General features: G+C 37.8%; 1 long non-coding RNA gene across 3 annotated transcripts in view; it reads left to right on the plus strand.

Moving 5' to 3' along the window:
* LOC107201140 overlaps positions 1 to 24482 on the plus strand; it is an 80778-nt gene that overhangs the window by 8798 nt on the left and 47498 nt on the right. Inside the window, exon 3 of one of the 3 annotated variants that reach the window (XR_004496686.1) lies at positions 9665 to 9783. The exons of the other annotated variants lie outside the window; for them this stretch is intronic. This is a non-coding gene — a long non-coding RNA (uncharacterized LOC107201140). The remainder of the gene's footprint in view (positions 1 to 9664; positions 9784 to 24482) is intronic. 3 annotated transcript variants of the gene reach the window in all.

The following is a 24482-nucleotide window of genomic DNA, read 5'->3' on the forward strand; positions in this document are numbered from 1 at the left end:
ATTGAGTTTGGCCTAGTAAATGAAAGACTGTGCCTGTTAAGCTTGAATTAGAAAGAACCAAATGAAAGATACAGCTGAGATATATTCTGTTCTAAACCAGCAGCCTGTAAGGAAGAAGACTATATTTTTAGAAAAAAAAAATCTTTTTTTAAGATTTTCTTGAAGTTGGGACATATTCAGCATCATAATATTCCTAGAACACTCCAGATAGCAACATTAAAGGCTACAGTGGCAAATATTTTAGGCATAGCTGGAACTAAAACCAGCCAGGCACCCTTTGGAAGGGACCCATCTGGAGCAGTTCATGAAGAGCTGCAGCCTGTGGGAAGGAATCACTTTGGAGAAGCTCATGAAGGATGGTTTTCTGTGGGAGGGACCCCATGCTGGAAGGGGAAAGAGTGTGAAGAGTTATTATATTCTCCCCTGAGGAGAAAGGAGCAGCAGACACATCATGCACTGAACTGGCCAGAACTTGCATTCCCTGTCCTCCTGGGCCCCTGGGAGAGGGGGAGGAGGGATAGAATTCAGGAATAATGTTAAGCTCAGGGATAAGGGTGGAAGAAAGGGTTTTTTTAAGATGTGGGTTTATTTCTCACTATCCTACTCTAATTTGATTGGGAATAAATGCAATTAATTTCCCTGAGTCAAGTCTGTTTTTCCCATGATATTTGGTGAGTGATCTCTCCCTGACCTTGCCTTGACCCACAAGCTTTTCACTGGATTTTCTGTTCCCTGTTCAGTTGAGAAGGTGAATCATAAAGCAGCTTTGGTCAGCACCTGGCATTCAGCCATGGTCAGCCCACCACAGTTGTACAGGTAATATAAGAGTGATCTTAAACTTGACCTGGATGCTTCAAAAATTAAAAAAAAAAAAGTTAAAAAAAAAAATCCAAGGATTTCCACCTTGAATTAATATTCATTATTTGCACTCAGCATACCAGGCAGAGGCTTTGATTAAGATCAAGACCTTTATTTTCCTTTGGCCATACAGTCTGAGATACATCCTAAGAATTAACAAAACAACAAATGTGTGAGAGACAATAGGTAACGGAAAGATGCTGCCATAGGAGGGAAAACACCAGTATGGAAACTTGTTAAGGGATTTGTCTGAAGTAAAATCAGATGTGAAAACTACACAGATTTAATCAGTCATAAGGCATTAATACAAGAAAATTCCTCTTTCAAATACTTCCTCATTTTGGTATATGGGTTTCCTGTCTTGTTTCTGTTCCTGAACCAAAAGTACCACGGGCTGTAGGAGAAAGTTTGCTCATGTGAGCTGTGGTTGAGGTGCCAGGCCTCTTTTAAGTAATTAATAGCAGTAGTGATATAAAAGGCACCATTTATCCTGTTGTAAAGGAAGAGATAATGATACAAACCCATTAAACATTACACATGGGTAATGTTGTGGTCTGAAATTTCTTCAATTTTTAAAGGAAAAGATCGGTATCAACAATGTTCCTTTAAATCCTAGAAATTGTGTTTCCTTGGAATAGAGGGAGAAATCTTCTGTAGGGTTTGGGTCCTAATTAAACATTCCAATATAATTTTAAATAATTACGCAAAATCCTGAAAACTACAAATACTTTCTGAGAGTTCATTCAATAAAAATAATAGGAAAAGGTTAGACATTCATTTATTATAACAATAATATTTTAGAAGTAGAAAGGCTTATCTATAATTCTCTGTCAAAACAAAATAAACATGTATCAGAAAAAACCTAAACTTCTAAACTTAGACTTAACTATACTAAATATAGTTATTCAGTCAAAGATATATTTTACTCCACTGACTCCAGGTGGATTTACTACATCAAAAATTATTTTGGTCTTCAATTTGGTTGTTTTTTCATAGCCTAATCTGATGGTATGGATTTAGGAAATAAAAAGAGAAGTCCTAGCCAAACCACTGAAAGCACATTAAAAATCAAACCTTTGTTTTCCCATAACAGTCAACATTCAAACATGAGCGTCACTAAAATGCTTTCAAGTTTGATGTCTGATTCTCAGCCTGGATGTGAACAGCCAGCCAGGCATTTCCACAGAAGGTTTTCAAACATCAGCTGCTTTCATTTATCAGAAATTAGAGTGACAGTCCTTAACACTTTATGCAGAGTTTATCAAATGTTATGGAAATTACAGATGCCAGCCACCACGACAGGGTTCAGCTCCAGGGTTCTGCTGAATCAATGAGATGAAACCAGATTCTTCTCTAAAGTCCTTTTTATTAATTTTACTAATCCATACACCTGGGGTTTGAGAATTATAGTGAATTTAGAATTAAATTAATTCCTATTCTCAATTGTGAAAATATATGGATAGCATGGTAAACTTTAGCTCTGCAGCTGCAGGAGTTTGGAATATACTTCTTTTTATAACACAATGTGAGATTTTTACTTCTGGGGCTGTATGTTCAGAAAAACAGAGAACAGAGAAGAGTAGTCCATGAGTTCCTTCAGTTTGAGGTCTCTGGCACAAGAAGAAGGTGGAGATAGTGGTATTTTTCTTTGCCATTTTTTCTTTTTGGTGTTAAGGAGCTGCTTAAGGAGATGGGCTTGAAGCTTCAATGGGGATGTGCATTGTAGGAGGTAAGGACACCAACCACCAAAGTACATTTTTTCTGCAAGTGCAAATTGACAGCTTTTATTAAAAAAATGTTCTTTGTCACATTATGTAATCTGAGCAGTATGAGGCTAAATGTAATAGCTTGAAGTATTTTTTTTCTCACCATTACAGAAAAAGGAAGTGGTTGCTTTTACAACGTGAAGTAGCTATTAAACCAAATTAATAGATATAATATGTCTGGGTTTGTAGAAAGCTATTTGACAAAGTTTCCCTTGATAGACTATTGTTAAAGTTCTCTAAATATGGGTGAGGTAATACATTATTAAGATGGATAAGGAATGGTTAGAAACCAGAGACATGAATTAAAGGTATCTTTTATTCATAGGGGTTGGATAAAGAATGAAACCCCACTGGGCTCGAATTGTGTCAACACTGTTTAATACTTGCTTTAACATTTTCTACAGAGCTGTCCCATGGTCTTTCTTTATATCTGTGGGTGTTATCTAAAGAGGCATAACTCAGTGAACTGCAGCATTTATGGGTTTGAGCCAATAAATGGGTTTCAGATCAGTGGGTCTGACCACACAGGATTATTTGCATCAGAGAACTGAATGTCTGCATGGACAGAATTTAAGCCTTAACCAGAGAAATCACTGCCAAACACTGGCACACATGGAAACACAGAGACAGTGGTTAAAGTATGGGTAGAAAAATATCCCAAAATGCACTAAAACAGTAGTGGGTGGAATTAGCACCTCTGGAAATGTTCAAAAATACATAGATGTGGTGCTTAGGGACGTGGCTTAGTGGTGGACTTGGCAGTGGTGGGTTGATGGTCGGACTCAATGCTCTTAGAGGTCTTACCCGACCTCAAGGGTTCTGTGATTCTAAAGCAGCACTGGAGAGGTTTTACAAGTGTAAGCAGGGCCAACATTTTCACTTTTGGGCAGCAGTAGCAGCCTTGGGGGAAGGGGAAGCCGAGAACATCCTGTCATGGCAACACTGAGAACGGCACGTGCTGTCCTCTGCTGGCTCTCACAGGCGATGGTGACCCTGCCACGTACAAGTGCTTAAACCAAGCTGTGGTTCCTAAAAGTGAAGCTAAAAATTTAGATGGAGAAGACCACAGGTGCTCAGCCTCTCACACAAAACCTCCTAGAGGTTCAGCTGCAGTCTAAGCCACTGTCAAACCTGGTCTGTCACAAACCTAGTTGAAATCCCAGTGGGGTCTGGAGACTATCACTTCTGGATTTGGTGGAGCTGGATCATGTTTCCTGTGACCGCTGTAGCAGTTCCAGGCAGCTATCTGTGTTTCCATGCTGAGCTACATAGGTAAGACAATTTTGAAAGGAGTGATTTTCACAGAAAGGAGTGATTTTCACAGAAGGAAGACTCTGCACCAGATTTCTCATGAGTGCAGTGATTGCCTGACAGCTCTCAAGAAAGCTTTCTAGAAATTTAATTTTTCTATCATTTCCTTCATAAAAAACCCTCTCGTTTTATGTAATGAGATCAGCTATACCAGCTGTTCAGACAATTTACATTGCTGATATTCATTCACATGGTACACAGTGACAGTACTCGAAAATCAAACCAGCAGTTGTGTTTGATCCACAGCAGTGTCTGAAAATCTGGTGTATACAACCCCCAGGGGTGAGGTGATGTCTGAACTTTAAGGACACAATTACTTTTGCAGAGATTGTGACATGAATATTTTGTGTGACTGGGGATTTTTTTTTTTTTTTGTACCCAAAAGAGAGTGAAATGGAATTTGAATGCATGCAGTCAGATGAGTGACATCAGATGAGTGACACCATTGGGGAAATTTTAACACATGTATCAACGTCTGAGGTGGAGAAACCCTGTATTTGACCAGAGAGGAAGAGGTAACATGGTCATTGATTTAATAGAGTGGAGTTTTTACTTAGTATCAGTGGTCCCTTTGCACCTAAATGGGACAGTGACAGCCACAGAGAGAATTAATATTACTTTGTCTCTTCACTGTTTCAAATGTTTCTGACATTAAAAGTGTCAGGTCCCTTCTGGTTCAAGTATAACATGGATGTACAGAACAAAACACTGGAACAAGGAAATTAAGCAACTGAGAATTTAATTGCATTTTACTTTTCAATGTTTATCTTAAAAAAAAAAAAAAAAAAGCTTGTTTGCAAAAACTAAAAAAAAACGTAAAAAAAGCAATGTGATAGCCAGGAACAGGATTTCCTGGGAAAGTATTTTGGATGGGCTAGACCTGGTAGAGACAGAAACATAACCATAGTGGCCTAAAGCATGATTTTTCTCTGCTCTGTATTCATGACCAAACTTTTTGGAATATCGTACTTGTGAAGTGTAAATGGGCTCTATGTTGCTAATTTTTTTCCATTTCACTGATGCCAGTGAACTGAAAAGAAGTAACTGAAAGGAAGTTAATCAACCTGATAACAGATGAAAATTAGCATTAGAGTTGGGTTTCCTCTTCCTTAGTCACAATGTATATATGTGGACTCTGACTCGTGTGTCAGTAAGAGAGGAGCAATGACAGAGCCATGCACAGACTGTCCCAATTAGCTGTGTATTCCATGAGTATAGCTTCTATGGAAATATTTGGAATATGTGTTCTTTATATATATAGCATAATATTCTGTCTGAATATTATATATATTAATATATATATACTGAAATCTGAGGAGGTGGACTTGACCACGGCAGGTGGGAAGGACTGAACTGTGGTCTCCCTGGATAAAAGTTTTAAAAATGGAGCTGATATTTAAATCAATGGGATGGGGGACAAAACCATCTTCCATTGGCATTGTTTCAAAGCCTGGGTTAAAGGCAGTGTGGGCTGGTTCATTTGGTGTTGCTTTCAAGATTAGTACAAGGAATAAAAGTGGGACACTGTTTGTGGAATTGGCTGGAATTTGTGTGTGGGAAAATTCTGAGTTAGTAACATTAAGAAGGAGAAATTTCTGCACATGTTTGCATGTCTCCTCAGAGCTCCGTGGCTAAAAATCAAACTCACCAAGGGCTTGAAGCACTTCCAGGGTTAGACAGGAGTTGAATAATTTCTCTGGAAGGAGGCTTTGGTCAACTAAATTTACATCCCAGCTGAGCAGCAACCACAATACCAGCTCCCATGAGGTATTTAGGTGCTAAATGCCCTCTGGTTGCTACAGGAGTCAGATGTCAAAGTGCATTTGTGGGTGTCAGCTCCAAAGCTCGTTGTGCTTAGCTCAGCCAAAGAGCATGAGTATTGTCACTGTATGTGAAACAGCATTCTAGGCTGGATTGTATATCTGTGCTTAGAGCCCACATGCTGTGCATAGTCCTGCCACCAGAAATGTTTAACCCACACACTGTTCTTTTAAAGGAAAATTAATGTTTTCTTTACATAGCAGCAGGGATTTCACAGTTGAAGGCTCAATAATGTATCCTTTAAAAATAGTACTTTGTGCTTCGTCTCCAAACGCTTTTGCTAACACTGGGCTCAGCCAGGCACTCCTCCAGGTATTGAACTCCTCTGCTTATAGAGCAAGCTACAGATATAGGAGCTGCCTGGATCAGTCCCACCCTTATACCCCTCCTGTGAAGTAAATTATTATCCTCTTGATACAGACAGGGAGACAAATATAGACTGGGTTAGATTTGTAAGATTACAGCGCTAGGGAGCTGCTCACAAAATCAAGGCCATATTTCAAAACAGATTGTATTCTTTCACTGAGATCCCAATTTTGCCAGTGCAGTACACTGTGAAAAAGGAATCAGGTAATAGTCTCACAGTGATCTGTACTTTACTGAGATTAATATAAATTATTTCTGTCTTTATACTGAGGTGCAAAAATTATTAAACTCATTAAGAACGTAACATTATCAAGATCCCAAAGGATAACACACAGATTTTCAAGTGCAAACCTTTAAAATATATTTGTTTCAATAAAAGAAAGGATGTTCTTTCTCTGCAGTTATGTTTTGCTTATTATTTTTTAAAAGAAAAAGTATGACATTTAAGAGATTAATGCATCTTCATGACAAAAGTATATTTAGAAGTTGTTTCACAGCAATATTTTTTCTGTAAAGATAGAACTCTGTGATCTTTCTGGATGGCATAAAATTTCTGTTGATTGCTATGACTTTCATAAAAGAACAACTCTTAATTCTCAAGCTTTTTTTGAAAATTTTATGTTTTGAACTCTGATTCAGAGTCTGAACTACTTATTTCTAGAAGTTAAAAATAAATCACACAGCACATTTCTACTTTTCTTATTAATATGAATCATAGCTGTTCTACACACAATCATCTTGATTTTCTTGGGACTAAGACCCTCAAGGCGAGCTTGTAAACCCACATATTGATCCTCATTGTGGAAAGGAGTCAAAATAAATGCCACTTTCAAATTGAGTAACATCTGAAGAATTATTCTGCTCAGAAATCAAAGGTATGGTCATAGTATGTTAGCTGACTCTTGATCAAGAACCATACGATCATTTCTAATATGCAAACCTGTGAAGTTACACTTATTATCTGAAACAATTACCCTAATATCCCAAAAACACTGACCTGGCTCTCACTGGAAGGGCCTCTCTGCATGCAGTTCATGGGGCTGTGTGGGCAATTCTTTAAGCTGTCTTTCCCCAGCCACATTAGGACAGGGCTCAGACTCATCAAGGGCTCTTCAGGCTGAAGCTGTGCCCAGACTAGGCTAGACTGAAAATCTATCCTGTTGGAATTCCACATCCAGCCTTTCTGTGTGTGTCTTCCCGGTGGTGTCTGCACACAGACTGGGATTTGAGAAAAGCCATGTTTCTTTGAGAGCTGCCAGTGAAGTGTGCTGTGGCTGTACTAAGTGTTTCCAAACATAAATGTCCTTATGAGCTTAGAAACTATACCAGTCTGAACTTAGCTTCACTGTACAGCTGCAGGGGCTTTTTGTGACTTTGCTGGCCAGTATAAAATCTCATCCTGTGTCTTGCTGCCAGTGGTGGCCAACAGGAGGTGCCTGGGGATTGAAATTTTCTAGAGACACCTCCTGCTTTACACTCTTGACAAGAATTTGCAGCTTGGGGACCTCTCCAGAGAGATTTAGATAAAACTGTGTGTTTAGCAGCCCAACTGGAATTCTTGTCTGTGATTTTATACAGCATCCCCTTGAGATCATGTAAATGGTTTGCATTCATATCATCCTATAGAAAGGGTTTCCAGCAGTTTAACTACATATTCAATGAGGATTCACACACTTTCTTCAGTGTGAACTTGCTTCCTGGGAGTTTCAGTTACTGAACTGTAGTTAATCTATTGGGAAAGAAAATAAACAAAAAGTTTTTGGGGATATTTATGGGTTTACATGCCTCTGTCACATATTTGATCTTTGCCAGGCTGAAGAGTCCAGGTCTGCACATTAATTTTTATATGGGCAATACTCCACATGCATGATCTTCATTCTATTAACTTTTGTCAGTTCTGTCTGCTTGAGATCAGGCAAATAAAACTTCATATGAAGTATCTGGGTGCAAGCTACATTTAAACAGTCTTTCAGCACCTCCTGCAATTCCTGGCAGCTGTTCCATCCTGAATAATTTACTATTTGTAAATAGTCATACCTCACCTCTCATGGATAGGCATTCCTAAGTTGCTTATAAAGGTGATGAACAGCTTTCTGACCATTTACTGAACATTTGCCTTCTTTTTCTTGTCTTTCACCCAATTATATACCCATGCAAATGTCTTTCTCCTTATGCTGTCCTTTTTTTCTTAAGGACATTAGGTGAAGGCCAAAGCCCTTATGAAAAAGCAATAGTCAAGCCCATATTAATACCCCTCTCAACTTCTAGAAGGTGTAGATTTGTGAGAGTGGACTGTTCATCACAAAAGCCACATGGCTCTGTCTCAGTACCAGGGAAAATGGTCCAAATCAGAATTAAATAAAAATTAACTTCTAACATAAAACCAATCAAACGCAGACTTTTGATGTGGAGAAAGAACAAAAGAACAGAACAGAACAAGTAATATGACTGGAGGAGTGTCCTTCAGCAGAGACAGTGGAAATTGTAGAGGAATGAGAAGAATTTCATAAGGAAGCAGAAGTAGCAGACAAGAACATTTTACTTGAAGTAAATAAACACATATTATCCCACATAATCCCATACATCAACTACTGAGCACAATGCTCAATAAGCAGAACATCTCAATGGGAACAAACCTAAATAACAGTATCAATTTTTGCCAAGCCTCCATCAGAAGTGAACAATACATATATTTTCAAATGAGTGGAGGAAAATCAAACAAATGACAACTTCATACTCTTCAATGCTATTGTTGCATCTGACACACTTTTCTAAGTGTCATTGATTTTAAGATAGTTGGTGGCAGCAAAAATAAGGCTTAGAAGTCCTTTTACTGTGGGTTTAGCAGTGTGAACAGGGAGAAAGAAAAAGAAGAGGCACATTATAGAAGTATAAGGAGATATATTTGACAAGTAAAAATAAACTGTGGGATTCATTGCTGCATGAGGCAAAATGTCTGTGATGGCCTTGAATTACTAAATGGTGCATCCCAAAACAAGGGGAAGGAAATAATATGGCCAAGGTAATAAAGATATTTGACATCAATTTGCAATATTATAAAACTGATTAACTGCAGTGGGAATTGTTTTTTGAGCAACTGTTCCCTGGATGGAGCAGAACATGGTGGGGTCCACTTTTATTTGAAGACTACAAAGTAATAAATAAGAAATGCTTAAAAAGTTTTCATTTTTCAAACCCTAACTTAAACCCCCTAAATTATAGAAGAAGCTAGGCTATGCAATGTTTGTTCAATCAGCTAGTTGTCTGCAATATTTATGAGTTTCATGGGAATAACAGTAAATGCCAGAAATAAATGTATGCCCTCCTGGCCAAATCACAGTGACTTATCTTCTCATATGTCCTTTTTAGTGATATAAGGTTTAAAATGTTTTAAAATGCATTTAGAGAATTCTTTGTTAAAAAAAATATGGGTGTCCCAAAACTGGTATTTTCAAAAGATTTTGGAATAATGTAATATGCTAAAATGTCTGGGAATGGCTATGCATCATTGTAAGGATCAGTCTGGCTTATTCATCTTCCAGACACTCTTTGAATGTGCACAATGAAGCCAAATCCAGAATTCTGATTTCATTGTACCTGCTCTCTGACTTCAGAGGAAGACCTTCCTAAGGATGATCACAGGATTAGCTGAGCGATACAAGTAAGAGCTAAAACAGGTTTTCTTCCTGTTAAACAATTTTTGTATGACTCAGAAGCAAGACAAAGAATGAACAGAATATAGGAACTTAAGAGCACATTCTGTGTGATGTAAGATGTCTTAACTTGGATTGCTTTCACAGGAAACTTGCTTAGGAATTGCAGAGATCCTTTTAGAAATTCTTTGCTAGGAAAAAAAAAACCCTGAAAAAAAAATCCCTGTCAATATGTGTGTAAATCCTGATTTTTCAACTTTACATAAGAGTGAGTTACCAGAACTTCCTTGAAGTTTATCGTACTTTGATCTTTATTCATTGATGTATGAGAGTTTGAAAGATGTACAAAGAGAACAATTTCACTGCAACAATGATGAAAATAGGAGATACATTTTAAGGGCCAGATTATATAAGAAAGTAGCCAAAACACCCACTATTTTAATATTAAAACAAGTGTAACTTTTCCTTTCTGTGATTGCTTTGTGAGGAACAAAATTTCATGTTTGTGCTAGCTGAGAATGTTTGGATATTTCCCTGCCCAAATCTGCACTATCTGTGCTGCTATGAGCCAGTCATTTATCCTGTATCTTGAGAACACTTCCAAATTTTTTCACTGTATGTTAAAAACGTGATCTGTGTCAATGATTAACAGAAGAGGCAGTCATGGAAGGCTTGTCCTGTCCTTAAAACATTGTCAGAATATGCTCACCTATCCAAATTGCTTTGCAAGTCAGGCTGATCAGAACCTGCCACAGCTCAGCTGACAGGTGCTCAATGGCATCAACTTGATGGCTTGGGACCCCCAATGGCAGTCCTGCTCTTTGCACCCAGAAAATGCATTCAGGTCGTGGTTCTTGGGTATATGAATTTATGAAGTACTCATCTTGATGAACATCGAGGTCTTCAAGCCTCCTCCCCCCTCACTGCAATGGAGCACAGCCCTGTGCAGGGAACCCTCACCAGCATCTCTCATTTTCCCAAAGCAGCTTTAAAGAACTTGTCGAGTTCCACAGCTGCAGGATGGTGTCCAGAAAAGCTAGAGTTATCAGGAACTGGCATGGGACACCGACAAGATGAGCTTCTGCTCAGGAAAGCATTTATTCAGCACAGAAACAAACTCAGATCCAGAGACAGAGAGCCCTGAATAGAGGCAGGATGATGGGTTTTGAGGGACAGAACCAGGGTGGAGTTCAGGGTCAGGGACCACTGGGAACACAGAAAGGGAGAAACCCCAGGGGGCTCAAACCCAATCAGAACTCCCTGGGCTGCCCCCCAGGAGGGGTCTGGGGTGGGGCAACTCATCCAGGGCTCACATGGCCCTACCCCCAAAGCAAAAATTCAGGATTGACACCAGCCTTTACAGCCACACCTCCCCTTTAACAATGCTTATCTGAAACTACATCTTTGCCTCCCAGAGGCACCTCACAACAAGAACCCACCTGTCCTTGGACTCAGTGTGTCAGGTTGTGGGAGGACATTGCCATTCCTGTACCTTTCCTCCCCTCTGCAGACTGCTTGCCCTTTCCACCTCAGCTCCCAGCAGAGAAGGATGCACTCCAGTTATCTGCAGTATTATTTAAATGCAAAACCTGTATTCCTGGTGAACTCTCCAAAACAGATTGACAGCATGGTAGCCCTAACAGTTCTGTCTTACAGAAATCATTCTCATCTCTCAGAATGTTTTTACAGTATTTCTTGTAATGTCATCTTAAACCTCTGCTTTAAAAAAAAAAGAAAAGGTTTTTGGGGAAAAATCCCGCAGCAAAAATAGAAAATTCTAAAATGTTTTATGACAACAGTTTAAAATGAAACTATTTCAGCATTAAAAATCCATTAAAAGTTAAATGAAACCTCCCAACACAAAGACAAATATCTAGGGATTCAATTACTGAAACTGCTTGCAATCGACTTATTTAAGTGGAAGATTCTTTTTTCAAGCTTACAAGAAAAAAGAACTCTTGAAACAAAGTAAAGAAGCCAATGTCAAAGTTTCTGTACATCATAAAGCAATAAAGAAATTTATTATGATATTAACATATAAAACAGAAATTAACTATGTTTTTCAAAGTGTTCCTTAAAAAGAAATGGAAAAAAATGGTCTGATGATATGTTCTTAGGTCTCTGATTAAAAATTGCAGTGTTCCATAGTTTCAGAATAATAAATTGAGTTGGAAAGTTGGTTGTCATGTCCTATGCTTGTGCTTCTGGACCTAAGCCCATTCAGAATTAGAAATGGAGAATATTTCCTAAAATTTGCCAGATCTGAAAATAGTTTTGAATTTAGGCTTATCTGACTTAAAAGCAAAGTATCTAGGTCCTTCTTTCCTTCCTAAATAAAATTAAATGGATAGAAATATTCAGTGTTTACTTATATTGATCCAGAACAGATTAAAATAGATCACAGTGGGAATCTGTTTAAGCTCTCTGTTACAAGAGGTCCGGAGTTCAAAGACTTTTCATTGCTATACATTTACTAAGGAAATAATAATTTCCTTAGTGCATTGTTCTGTACTTGATGATGATTTCTTTAGCTAGGGAAAAAAATAAAAATAAAAATAAAAATAAAAAAAACCCCACTTTTATTCCAGAATGTTGATTCTCTTAGGAAAGCTTTTAAACTGATATTTTTAATCCTTCTAATAAAACAGAAAAAAATAAAATACAGCAACTCTTCTCATCACTGATTAATCTAGCATGTGTATAATCCTGGTAAGAATTGTTCTTTTCCTGCTTTATATAACCTGGGTACATTCCTCTCCTTTGTTTGGAGGTGGACATTTTCAGCTCAGGAAGATGACTGTAAGTAGCATGTCTGGACTTCTGCAAATTGCAGGCAGACTGGGCACTTCATCTCAGCTGTCTAGGGCTTGAACAAAAGCACACACTGATTTAAACTTCCTAAGTGGTCAAAAATCCTCCACTTAACCTGGTAAAATCTTCCTGTGATGAAGTGCTGCCTAACTATCAGTGTTGTGTCCTTGAGAGGTGTTCAGAGCCAGCACTTGGCACAAAATGCAGAGGTGGTCTTCATGACATATGCTAGACAAGCTAATAATAACATTTTTATTCAGCTCAGAAGAATCAGTTTCAAAATGTCTAATTTACATAGTTGACTAAGTGGGGCTGGATTTTTCTTTTTTTGACTCTCTATATGTACAAGGAAGCCAAATGTAGAAAACCAGAAGGTTATTAGAAGAGTTTGAAATGGAAGATAATTATTGACAGGAGAGGAGGATTATGAATTCCTGGCAAAGACCTACCTTTCTGTCTGTAAAATAGGCACATCTCTGGTGTCACACAGCAGAGAAGGAGGGAAGGGGAAAAAAAAAAAAAACCAGCTGCAAAGAAGGCACAGTTTTGAGAAAGGCAGAAAAAAGAGTAATTGCCATGTTAAATAGCAAATTTGGGCATGCCTGCTGAAAGGAATTTGAGTTCAAATGGGTGAGACTGAAGGAAAGCTCTGAGTTCATATATATCTGACACAAATTAGCAATAAGCTATTTATTCTTTCTGCTCCTGTCACCTTTGGGTAATAACAACCTTTTACAGGGAAGTAATGATTAAACTCATCGTGACCAGATTTAACCCACTGAACAAGAAATCAGAAAATGAATCCACTCTTGTGACCAAAGTCAAGAATGACCAGTGGTACAAAATTAACCCAGTCTTAATGATATTTGAGAAATGTAATTTCATGTTCCACCTCAGCTGGTTTGCCTTGCCTTGTTATAGTTCTTTAGAATCATTAATATTATTTTTGAAGAGGAAAAAGCCCTTCAGTGAATTGAAGAGAAAGTTTGGTCTCATCCAAAATTCCTAAAGTTGGTAATCTTTAATGAAATGTCTGAATTATGTGGACATCACTATTAAATGATAGGATAATTGGTTTTTTTATGGTGTCTAGTGTTGGTCCCTGGAAAGGTTGGAGTCGTGTTTTAAACACACGAAAGGAAAGCTGACATGGGTTTAGATGAACCAGGGCAAATTAGGCAGATAATGCCTGACCAGACTTTTGCTTCCTGTGCTGAGGTGGCTGAGGCTGTATAGAGGAGGGCAGTGGCTGTTCTGTGCTGAAGCAATGCCTTTGACACAGTCTCCCACAAGCTTTTCACAAAGGAGCCTATGAAGTTCAATAAAAATCACCGTGGAGTCCTGGATCTGGGACGAAATAATCCCGGGTACCAGCACAGAATGGGCTTCATCCGGCTAAGGAAAGGCTCCACCTCTGCAGAAACTGATCAGGAGGTCCTCGTGGGCAACAAGTTATGGGTCATCAGCACAGCCTGGCATCAGAGGCATTCCTGAATGTATTAGTAAGAAATGTAGATGTTTTTTGTTTCCCTGAGTAAATTGCAAATGCAATTGCAAGTGTAGGTGGCTTTGAGGACAGCTAACTACTTCAGTCCTTAGCCAGGTAAAGGAAAGCACAATTTAACAATTGTGAGGCTTCAGGTGGAATCCTGTGTCTGATTTTGGCTTTCCCTGTACAAGAAGGGTATTGTTGAGATGCTGAAGGGAGTCCAGGAGGCCAACAGGATAGTCAGGAGCCTGAAACACAATGGAAAGGAGGAAAAGCTGGATGAGCTGGACTTGCTCAGACTTAAAAAGAAAATGTTTCAATGAGGCCTTACTGGCTGTTGACAACTCCTGTTACCCTGGAGGCTGTGGAATCACCATCCCTGGAGATGTGCAAGACTTCTCTGGGCATGACTCTGTGTAACCTAATCTAATTAAACCTTCTTTGAGCAGGAGTTTGGACTAGGTGACTTCTTGAGGTCCCTTCCAGCCTAAATTTTTCCATGATTTGAAATCCTCAAGGCTGCTTTGAGGATAATGAGCAGGTCTAAGTGTTTATTCAAAAGCTCTCATAGACCTTGTGCAGGGAATAAAAGCAAAGTGATGTAAAATACTTTGTCAAACTAGATCACAGCATATATGAATAAGGGTGGGATGTATTAAAATTGTAATTTTGACTTTGTAGGCTAGATGTGCTTTTAATATGAGTGTGTGTGTGTGTGAACTGAAGCAAATGAAGAGCAGCTGACTTCTTAAAGTTGTTTTTAGCTTCGTATTAAGCCTCTTGTGTTTACTTTTAGAAGTGAATATGGGTAATTCTTGTTACTTTTAGATTAGTTTCATTTACCTAGTCTGCTTATTCACCTCTACAGCTACATAAAGAGGAAATTTAAGGAACCTTACTCAGTCTGAAATGCACATCATTTACTTGCAATTATCCACCCAGCATTGTGAATTAACCCACCTTTATCATTCTCTTTTATGTATTAATCGGTTACTGAATAATTTCAAGCCAGTTAAATTGCTTGACCCTCTTCAGTTTTCCCAGTCCACTTTCTTGCCTTCTTCTGTGCTTCAGAACTTCCTACCTTCTGTTGAACTGGCAATTAATCATAACAACTCTGTTGGCAAGCAGTTGCTTGCTCTTTATAGAACACACCGTATGTCTCTTGCTCACAGTTCTCTATAGTTTTTGGATATGATAAAAATAAAGCTGGTCTGCAAATAGCTGAGATTTTTAGCTAGGAGCTGCTTTTGGAGTTCTCTGTGTGACAGAAGCAGAGTATTTTGTGTGTCAAAAAAGATTATGCTATTACAGGGAGAAGCATGAACAATACCTTTATAATTTCTTTATCAGTAAGAATAGACCCCATACAGTCACAGAGTTTTGACTCAGATTTCCTCAGATATTTCAGCAATGTCTCCCATCTGAAACAGGACTGACTAACAGCCTGGAGCCAGAGCAGAAGTGCTGCTCAAAATGGAGTTCAGCATGTGTTTTTGTTGTGTATTCAAACCTGAGGGGAGGCAGAAAGGCTTCAGCCTGAGCTTAAATCCATAAATCAAAGAAAGCATTTATATATACTTTGAATGGAAGACTGAATGGCTTTCCAAACTGCAAAGGAAATACTTGGAACAGATTCTGGTTGCCAAGCTTGGTGTATGTAGCCTTGTGCCTAAAGTGTGATTCTTTGGGGTTTTTTGGAGGTAGAGGAGATGTGTTTGACCAAATGTAGCTCAAGTGGTAGTTTGAGAGTTGAGGCATTAGTGGCCTAGGCAATGGCATCATGATCCCTGCACTGAATCATTGTAATAAATCCAAGACTTCTCTTGGTTCAGACATCAGTGTCATGGCTCAGCTGCAGTAGGCAGAGTCGATTGTTTTGAGGACAACTGACCACTTATCTTCAATCATTTGCACTTGCCCTTCTTTCTGTGACAACATACGACAATTCTGAAAGGAGCATTAATAATCATCTGAAATATATATTAATATTTTTAGTACAACAGTCAGATAGAACATCTTTTTAAGGTCTGGAGAGTAATTCAAAGTTTCTAATTTTTTTTTTCGTAACTGAAATCTATTGTTTCACTGAAAGAATCTGCACTACTTTGAACTCTGGGAAGGAATACACAGAAGGATAAAATCCAGAGTCATGTGGCATAAACAGCAAACCAACAAGAAGAGTCCATGAGGAATTATTTTTGCCAACATAATATTTCTGGTTCTTTTTGTTTAAAACAAAACAACCAACACAGCCCCAAAAACAAACCACAAAGTATTCTTATGTGCTAAATTTCATCACACTAGCACATTGAAACACACAGAACCTCTGCAAGTCAGACTTGCCTAAGGCCCTTTCCTGAATAGCAGTTTTAGCAATATTCTGACATGCAGCACTGCACCTCGTGGTGCTTTGGGTGGTTTAATGCTGAGCAGCAGCTGATTATTTTTGGCTCTGAGCAGTGCTGAGTCATAACAGAAAGAGTAAGAAATGCAGGCACACACGATCTCCATGAGCATCACCCTCACTCAGGATCAGCCAGGCACATCGAAAAGCAAGAAACAGCAGGGCCAAGGGGCTTCCCCAGCTTTCCTCTTCCTCATTGGGGAAATCAGCAGAAGTAGTTGTGGAACAAATCCTATGTCCTCAGTGATATAGATAGTTTTTTGAGCTTTACTTGGAGGTACATATATATCAAAAGAGAAAAAAGATAGATTAGGGGTTGCATGCTGCAGGAGTCTGAGGAAATAGTGATTTCCTGAACCCATTGGTGGCAGGAATAAAACAGTTTTTTCTTGTGCTTTACTTTCATTACCTCAGATATGCATGTTTTGTGTAGAGGATCTGACTGACTTCCAGCTTCTCTTCTTCTTCTTTTGGAAACTTTCTGCTTAAAAATCTCCCTTGCTTAATCTTTGTAAATTGTTCTTCATCCAGTTTGAACGTTCTGAGAGGTCTGCAAGAACAGGACAAGGAACTGGTTTTGCAATTCTATTATTGTATCCGGTTTTCTGTCTTTGCTATGTTTAGTGTGAAGAAATTATACCCTCTTTTAAATTAAAAATAGTCAAAATATGCCACTGTGCTCCCATTTGAGTCACAAGATAGATATTTCAGTAGCATGTTTGGTTCAGGATTATATGAGCCTGTTCTTTGTCTCCTGAGGGTGCTGAGATGCTGTCAGCATAAAAAATCCTCATTCTACTTTGAGATGACCAAGTCTCCATCAGTGATTTTCCTGTTTAGCCTAATGGTATGGTTGTTTGAAAAGATGTAGGAATTTTAGTGGATGTACCACAGAGGAAAAAATACTGAATTTCTCAGTTTTCTTGCTAATCAAAACAAGCTTACATTTCTGTCTTATATTTACTACCATCAAGTAGTGAAATGTTCCCTACCTATTTTGACTTATATGTAATATCTTTATGAATTTGTGAGTACTTCAAATTAAAAAAGCCTGAAACAAGAGTATTGCCTCAGCCAGGAGGGTTTTAAATTTGCATGTTTGTTCTTAGTGCAGGGAGAAAGAAGACAGACCATAGAGAACACTTTGTATCTATTTGTCATCTGCTTGTCTAGTCTGGCTTTTTGATTTTTTGTTAGCTTTGTCCTTTAGTTAGAGATAATTTCCAGGCAATTTCAAGGCATCTTTTGAATATGTAAATATTTAGCTCAAAGCCCTGGAGGGTAAAATAGGCCAACAGAAAGCACATTTTTACAGAGTGTCCAGAGTGATTGCAGAGTTCCCCTTAGAAGGGAAGGTATCTGGAAGTGGTCCTTGGCAAGAAGCTCTGGGTGGCTCTTGCTTGAGCAGGAGGCTTGGACCAGGTGGATCCACAGGTCACTTCCAGCCTCAACTATTCTTTGGGGTTCTGTGCTTTTATTTTAGTCATGAAGCCTCTGAACTCATCCCTTATGGCAGCTGGAAAGGATTCTGACAGCTGATGATCCCAGGCTCCTGCACTGGGTTTCTCCCAAAATCTCCCTATTCCAGAGTATCCATGGTGCTCTCTCAGCACCTGCTCCTCAATAGATGGAAGAAAACTGATCTGAAGTGAGGATAACCATACAAACACACAACCACCTGAAGTTTTGTCTTGCAAAACAATGTTAAAAACAGATCTCATTTCAGCTGGAAATTCCTGCATGAAAGAGCTTGATTACCAGCATAAGGTAATAAGTTAAATAACTCAGACAATCAGACACGAAAAGTACATTAGGAAGCTTTCAGCTCTCTGCTTTTGCTTTTTGAATCAAAATATCAGAAATTCTTACATTTAATTGACGAAAATTGATATAATAGGTATTTATAGTTTATAAAGGGAAAATGGAGTTTATATGGAACATGTACTTTAAGTGGATTCAAGGCAAAAGAGTTTAAAAGAAATATCAGAGGAGGTATAGGTATGTTACTGGTGCATAAACCAGTATAAACATATAAATGTAAGGGTTTTTTATTCCTTTCTGAAGGAAGAAAATAAGCACAATAAAAATTAGATTGCATCATACTAACTTATGACCAAGGGAGTGCAGAAAAAAGCATCAGGGAAAAACAGCTTTGAGACACAGGGTTAACAATCATGTTAAATATGTAAGTATTTGTATATGTGTCCCTATATTTTTTGGGTAATCACTCATAGTGTAATAGTGTGTTCAAAATTCTATTCATCTTGCACTTGCATCTCACGTTTTAAAAATTCATAAGCAAGAAGGTTTTATTTTTTATCTCCCATAGTGGGAGATGAAATCCAGAGACTTAGAAAAATCAGGAATCTCAGTAGGAAAGAAGAAAAAGATAATTTGTCTGTAATCTTTAAAGTTAGAATTATTCACCAAAGTTTTTTTTTAGATGAGCACCTAGAACATTTCTGTTCCATTGGAAAATAATAAAATTGGTAGAAAAATGGAAATCCTTTAAGAAAATAAAAAAGAAGATGTTGATGATAACCACCCAAAAATCTTATTATTTTTACATTGGATCTTGTGGTGTTTGGTAGGGTGTTTTAGTTCTGCCCTTTGTATTGCTTAAAGTCTGAAAAAGCTGTATCTTGAGATGCAGGCTGAAAATATAGCACCTCTTATAAAATCCCTTGTACCTCCTTCTGTGTGGGTTTGGGATATGGGTCTGATCTGCATTTCATGAAGTTTGGGTTTCTCAGTAGAAGGAAAACCCCTCACCAGGTCTTTCACGCTGAGTGCAGAAGGACCCTGACTGAAGAATAAAGAATAAATCAGCTGGTTTCTTGGACAGGGGTTCACACTCTGTATGCAGAGAAAAAAATGTTTTCAGTCCTGTGAAGGGCTAGGATCAATTACCAAAATACAAAGGCTGCACTGTGTTTGTCTGAAGAAGTCTTAGACAGGAATGCTGGCAAAGCTTTACTATTCCAAGTGAATTTGTGTGAGAGTTCAACGCTGCTGCAGATCCAGGTTGGGAGAGTGGAATCTGCTGGAGTTAGAGGGGCTTGGGATATATATTTTTCTCAGGTCTGGAAGTTTGCTTCTCATCAAATAGATGCACTTTTATATATGATCGAAAAAGTGTGGGAGTAAAACTTTCCAAGTGTGCTGTTCTTCTGTATTGATGTTGAATCAGTTACAGAGCCTGAATAAGGGACTTGTTTTGTCATGCCAAATTCAGATGGGAATAACGGTGCAGGTCATTGTGTTGAGTGACCTGCGTTACACAATTTTGTTCTAGAACACAAATGTAGTTAACCTTGGAAATTATTGGTGCTCTGACTTGTCAAGCAGCAATTTGCATTTGATCACGACTTAAAATTATTTTTGACAGTGGCCCAGGTAATGCAGTGTGCATTTATTAGGTTAGAATAAGCTTAAATCACATTGCTTTTTTTTTCCTAGGAAATGACTTAAATAGCTGCTAAAAACAAAGTCCCCATTTCATGTTTTCCATGAGTTTTCTCATGAAAAAGAATGCTTTCCTGAAGCTGAACATGACTATCTGTGTGTTGTCAGAATTACCAGAAGCTGATCCTAAGGCCATGAAAATCAGTGGAAATATCTGGAATATGCCAGAAACTTTGGAGGAGGCTTCATTATACTCAAGGAAAGAGCAGGCTCATAGGCTTATAAGAAATAAAATAAATAGAAATGTCCACATTTTATTAAATTGTAATGGTAACTGGTGTTTGTTATACACAGACTGAAACATTCTGCCCACTTTGTTTGCAGATAGGACTAGTTAAAATCTAGAAAGGAGCAATTATTTCTAAATATTATCATTATTATCTGAATAATTACATGAGTGTGAATACTGCACAAATATTACTTGAATTATATTCAGTGAAAAATGGCATTTACAGAACAGAGCAGTCATAGGATAATACTGAGCATTGCAAGTTCTGCAAGGTCTGCTTGCAATGCAATCACCAGTATCTTGTTCTACTTGAGAAGAATGTCTTGAGAGAGAAGAAAGGACTTAATCTGTGTTCTTTGTTCACTGTGAAAAATCTAACAGCTTTAAGTTAGAGTTGCATGCATGATGCTAAACCTGATTAAATATTTTTGAGAATAAAATTGTAAAAAACTTCATACTACATGTATCTTTTAGAAAAGGAGAATAACTGAGAAATACTTGTAACTGTCTATCTAGGAAATAATGGCTTTTATGTCAGTACACTCAGATTTAGTGCTATTAATAATAATGTAAAGTTCTCATATGCTATTTTTCATCTGGAAATAAAAATTGGCTTGGGAAATTCATCTCAGCCCCGTGTCACAATAAGACTCATGAAGTGATTAAAGGGAGGACATCAGCTCAGAGAGACAGCCCTTCTGTTCCAGGCTGGTGCTCTAACCAAACAATCAATATTCATTTTGGATGCACCAGGTCCATCAAGGAACACAGAGCAGATCACAGCTAGTGATCAAGCAGTTTATTTCCAAGGAAGGGTTATTCAGAAACAAAACAAGCAACTCCTCAAGTCTGAGTTTTAATATTTTAGGGAGTCCAGAAGAGCACACTGATAATATCCATGAGCTCTCCAAAGATTTAATGTCTGTAACACAGTAAATGCTGCATAAAAATGATACTCAAGGCATTTTAAAGAGATGTTCTATTACCACAGCATACCTATATTTCAGTTGAATTAAGGGACATAAACCTGTTTTATGTGTTTAAAGTAGTTTCAGCTTGCAACCTAGTAAATGTTACTGCTTACTACCTGGACGAGTTTGTGCATCACTAGGAGACACAGTCAAAGTCAATACACAAAATATTTGTAGCAAAGAAGTGAGACAGAGGGTTTTATTCAATAGCATTGCAATTATTGACCTCAAATGCTTTGATGAAGTTAGGCATCACACTTCAATTGAACAGTCAGTAGAAATATGTGTTATATGGAGTTATGGCTATGTGGGAATGATACATCCAGGAGAATTAAATAAATACCAGAGTATTTTGATGGTGTCTTGGTTTGATCTTAAGCAGCTATGCAGGCTCTCTTTTTTTGCTTTTTTCCCTAACATCTGTGTTATATAAGTGATGCTGGTTTAAGCTTTTGATAATGTGCTATTCTGTTGTCTTTGAATTATGAAGGTTCACAAACAGAGCTAATGTCTTAGGTCAGTTCATTTAGGAAAGAAAAAGGAAAAGAGAATAATCATTTATTTATAAGTTAAAGAGAATGACTTTTACAGAACTCTTTTCTGTATCTGTATCATCAACTCTTTCACTGCCAACACAATTAACCCAAGTACACTCTTATTAAATATTATTTATTAGAAGCAAAATGCACATTGAAGCTCCAGGCTTTTAAAAAGTGGCTTACACACTAAACTTGTTGCATTGAACCAAGCATACTAAAGTCTAATTTTGCCTTAATATTTAATAAAGATGATGACATACTGATGGTGAAGATGGTAGAAATACTGTCTAGGTGGATTTATTGTCACATATCTAGAGGGGAGGCAAAGAACAAGAAATATTCTTTGTGCTAAATAGAACCACACGAATAGTTATGCATTTGCAATAGTAAGATTTATTTTAAATAGTTCTTTAGTAGCAGGGTTTCCATTTGACTAAAAAATGGCAAATGAAGAAAATTCATTTTTTAAGGAAGGGTGGAAGGGGTGGAGGTTGCAGACAGCTGTAGCTCTGTTAACATGACCTCAATACTATGCAAAGCTTTAGGAAAAAAAATTGACAATGTAGCAGAACTAGCTACAATAATAAACATAGGGAATAGACTGTATTCCTTTTTCAAAGAAAGAAAACAACAATTGTACTTAAAGACGACATACTGAACCAGTTTAGGACCAAAGGAATGCAGACTAAAGTAGGCAAAATCCCTTAAAATCAAAATCAAAACATTTTTACATTTTTTCCCTGGAGGCTTGGATCATGTAAATTGTATTAGTGCTTCTTTCTTGTTTTTACACTTTTAAATTGTTCTAGTTCTGAATTCTTACCAAATTATTCAGGGAATATTTATTTCTAGTAATCAGTGATCATACTACTTTTTATTTCAATGTAGGTTTTAGATTGGAATGTGGCTGTAAGTAAAATGATGCATTTTAGCTGAACTGGAAGCCTTTGCATCTTTTCCAGCACATGTCTTTGCAAGGTTGGCCTACATCCTGATAAATAATTACCAGGTTGAAAAATTCTTTGGAACTTTTGCTTGCCTATAACTGATTCAGTATTTCAGACATCTGTCGTCATGGGGCTTTGGTTAAATTACCTATTCTTGCCTGTTTTGTTGTGAGTATAGTGATGAAATTTTTACATTGATAGTTATTGTCAGCAGTGCAGGAGGTTTGACACCAGCTGATAGCTTGGTGCTCTCAGCCACTATGAGCTTTCCATGCCACATCACTCAAATTAGGACTTCCGTGTTTATAGACAAATTTTTCTCCCTGATCCTACATTTAAAAATTAATCTGTCTGGATGTATCAGCAGTCTGAAACAAAGTAAGTCAAAAGAAGCTACCTCCTGTGAATTCTAGTTCTGTCTAAAGAGAATTAAAATTATAAAGAAGTCATCAGTAAAAGAGATGAAAAGCCAATTTTTTGTGGTTTTTTCCCTTGATCTTTATTGCATACAGTTTATATTCACAGTTAATTTTTCTTACTGCTTCTGTAAGTATAATGCTGGATGTGAGGACACGATGTACAGCCAGTCTTTTAGAACATGTTTCAGAGAAGAATTTCATTGCAATTTCTGTTATGTGTTTTTGAATGTTCAGTATTTTGCTGAAGCCCTATTTTCCCAGCTCGGTGCCACAGGCCTAGGACAAGGCTCTGTCTTCTAATGAAAAGGTGAGATCACAGGAGAGGAAGAAGTTTATGACCAGAGCCTTGTTCTTACAGGCTGGCAGGTTATTTTAATCATCAGCCAAAGCACAGAAGCCCCTGCTTGTTACTGAAACCTTCTTCACCTTTGGGAGCAATGTTCTGTGACATTAAGGAACTTTATGACAAAATAATACCATTTACCACCTAATGAGCTACAAGATAACAGACATTTAAGATGAAGGTTAATATTGAAAGAGACTGGAGTTCTTTGTTCTTTCTTTCTCTTCAGTTTGCCAAGTGAGTGGAAGATTGTGCCTGTCTGCTCATCCCTGAGGAAGGAGCAGTGTTCAGCTCTGCCACAGCAGTTCTGACTCAATGCCTGTCACATCATTTTCCCAAAGATAATTAATTTCCTTGATTTTTTTTTTTTTTTTTTTTTACCAAAGGTGGCATGCCTTCTACTCTGTTGGGATAAGCAAGTCTTTTACTCCCTTTTCCTTCCTCTGCTCACTTGCTCATGGAAATGTGTGTGCATGTGTGCGTGTGTGTGTGTACAGCCAAACAAACCATAGCATCTCGTCACTCATCCCATCATTGTCTCTTTGGGAGTGCTGCAGTAATAATGTTTAATTAGTTTAGATTTAAAATGTAGAACTAGCCTGAAACTGGACTTTAGTAGATAAGTAGTTCATTTCATAAAGGGATGACTCATTTAATAACCATGTGGGTCCACTAATGAGATGGCAGGAAGCAGGGACAGTTTTTAGGTCAGGAGAACAGGCTAAAGTTTAGCCTTTAAACTATGTGCAAAGTGGTTTAATATATTTTCTTTTTGTACCAACACAATCTTCTTGACTTAGATGGGCCACTTATTTTTATGGCCAAATAAGTTTAGACTTATGGCACAAGTCTCAAATTTACATACACATACGGAAGAGTCATTTAAAAACAGAGCACAGAATGAAAAAATTTACAAGTTCAAAGGCAGCAAGTTCAACTCAGCCCTTTGTCTACACTTCATTAAATAATTTTCCCCTAAAGTCCTTATACACACTGCTGTAGCCATTTAGGTTTTTTTTCAGCACTTTTTAAGAGGGGAGTGGTCTGGCCCACACCACTTTGACTACCTTGGCCTGAGATGAGGACT

Source organism: Parus major, chromosome 3 (assembly GCF_001522545.3).
Source record: "Parus major isolate Abel chromosome 3, Parus_major1.1, whole genome shotgun sequence".
NCBI classification, from domain to species: Eukaryota; Metazoa; Chordata; class Aves; order Passeriformes; family Paridae; genus Parus; species Parus major.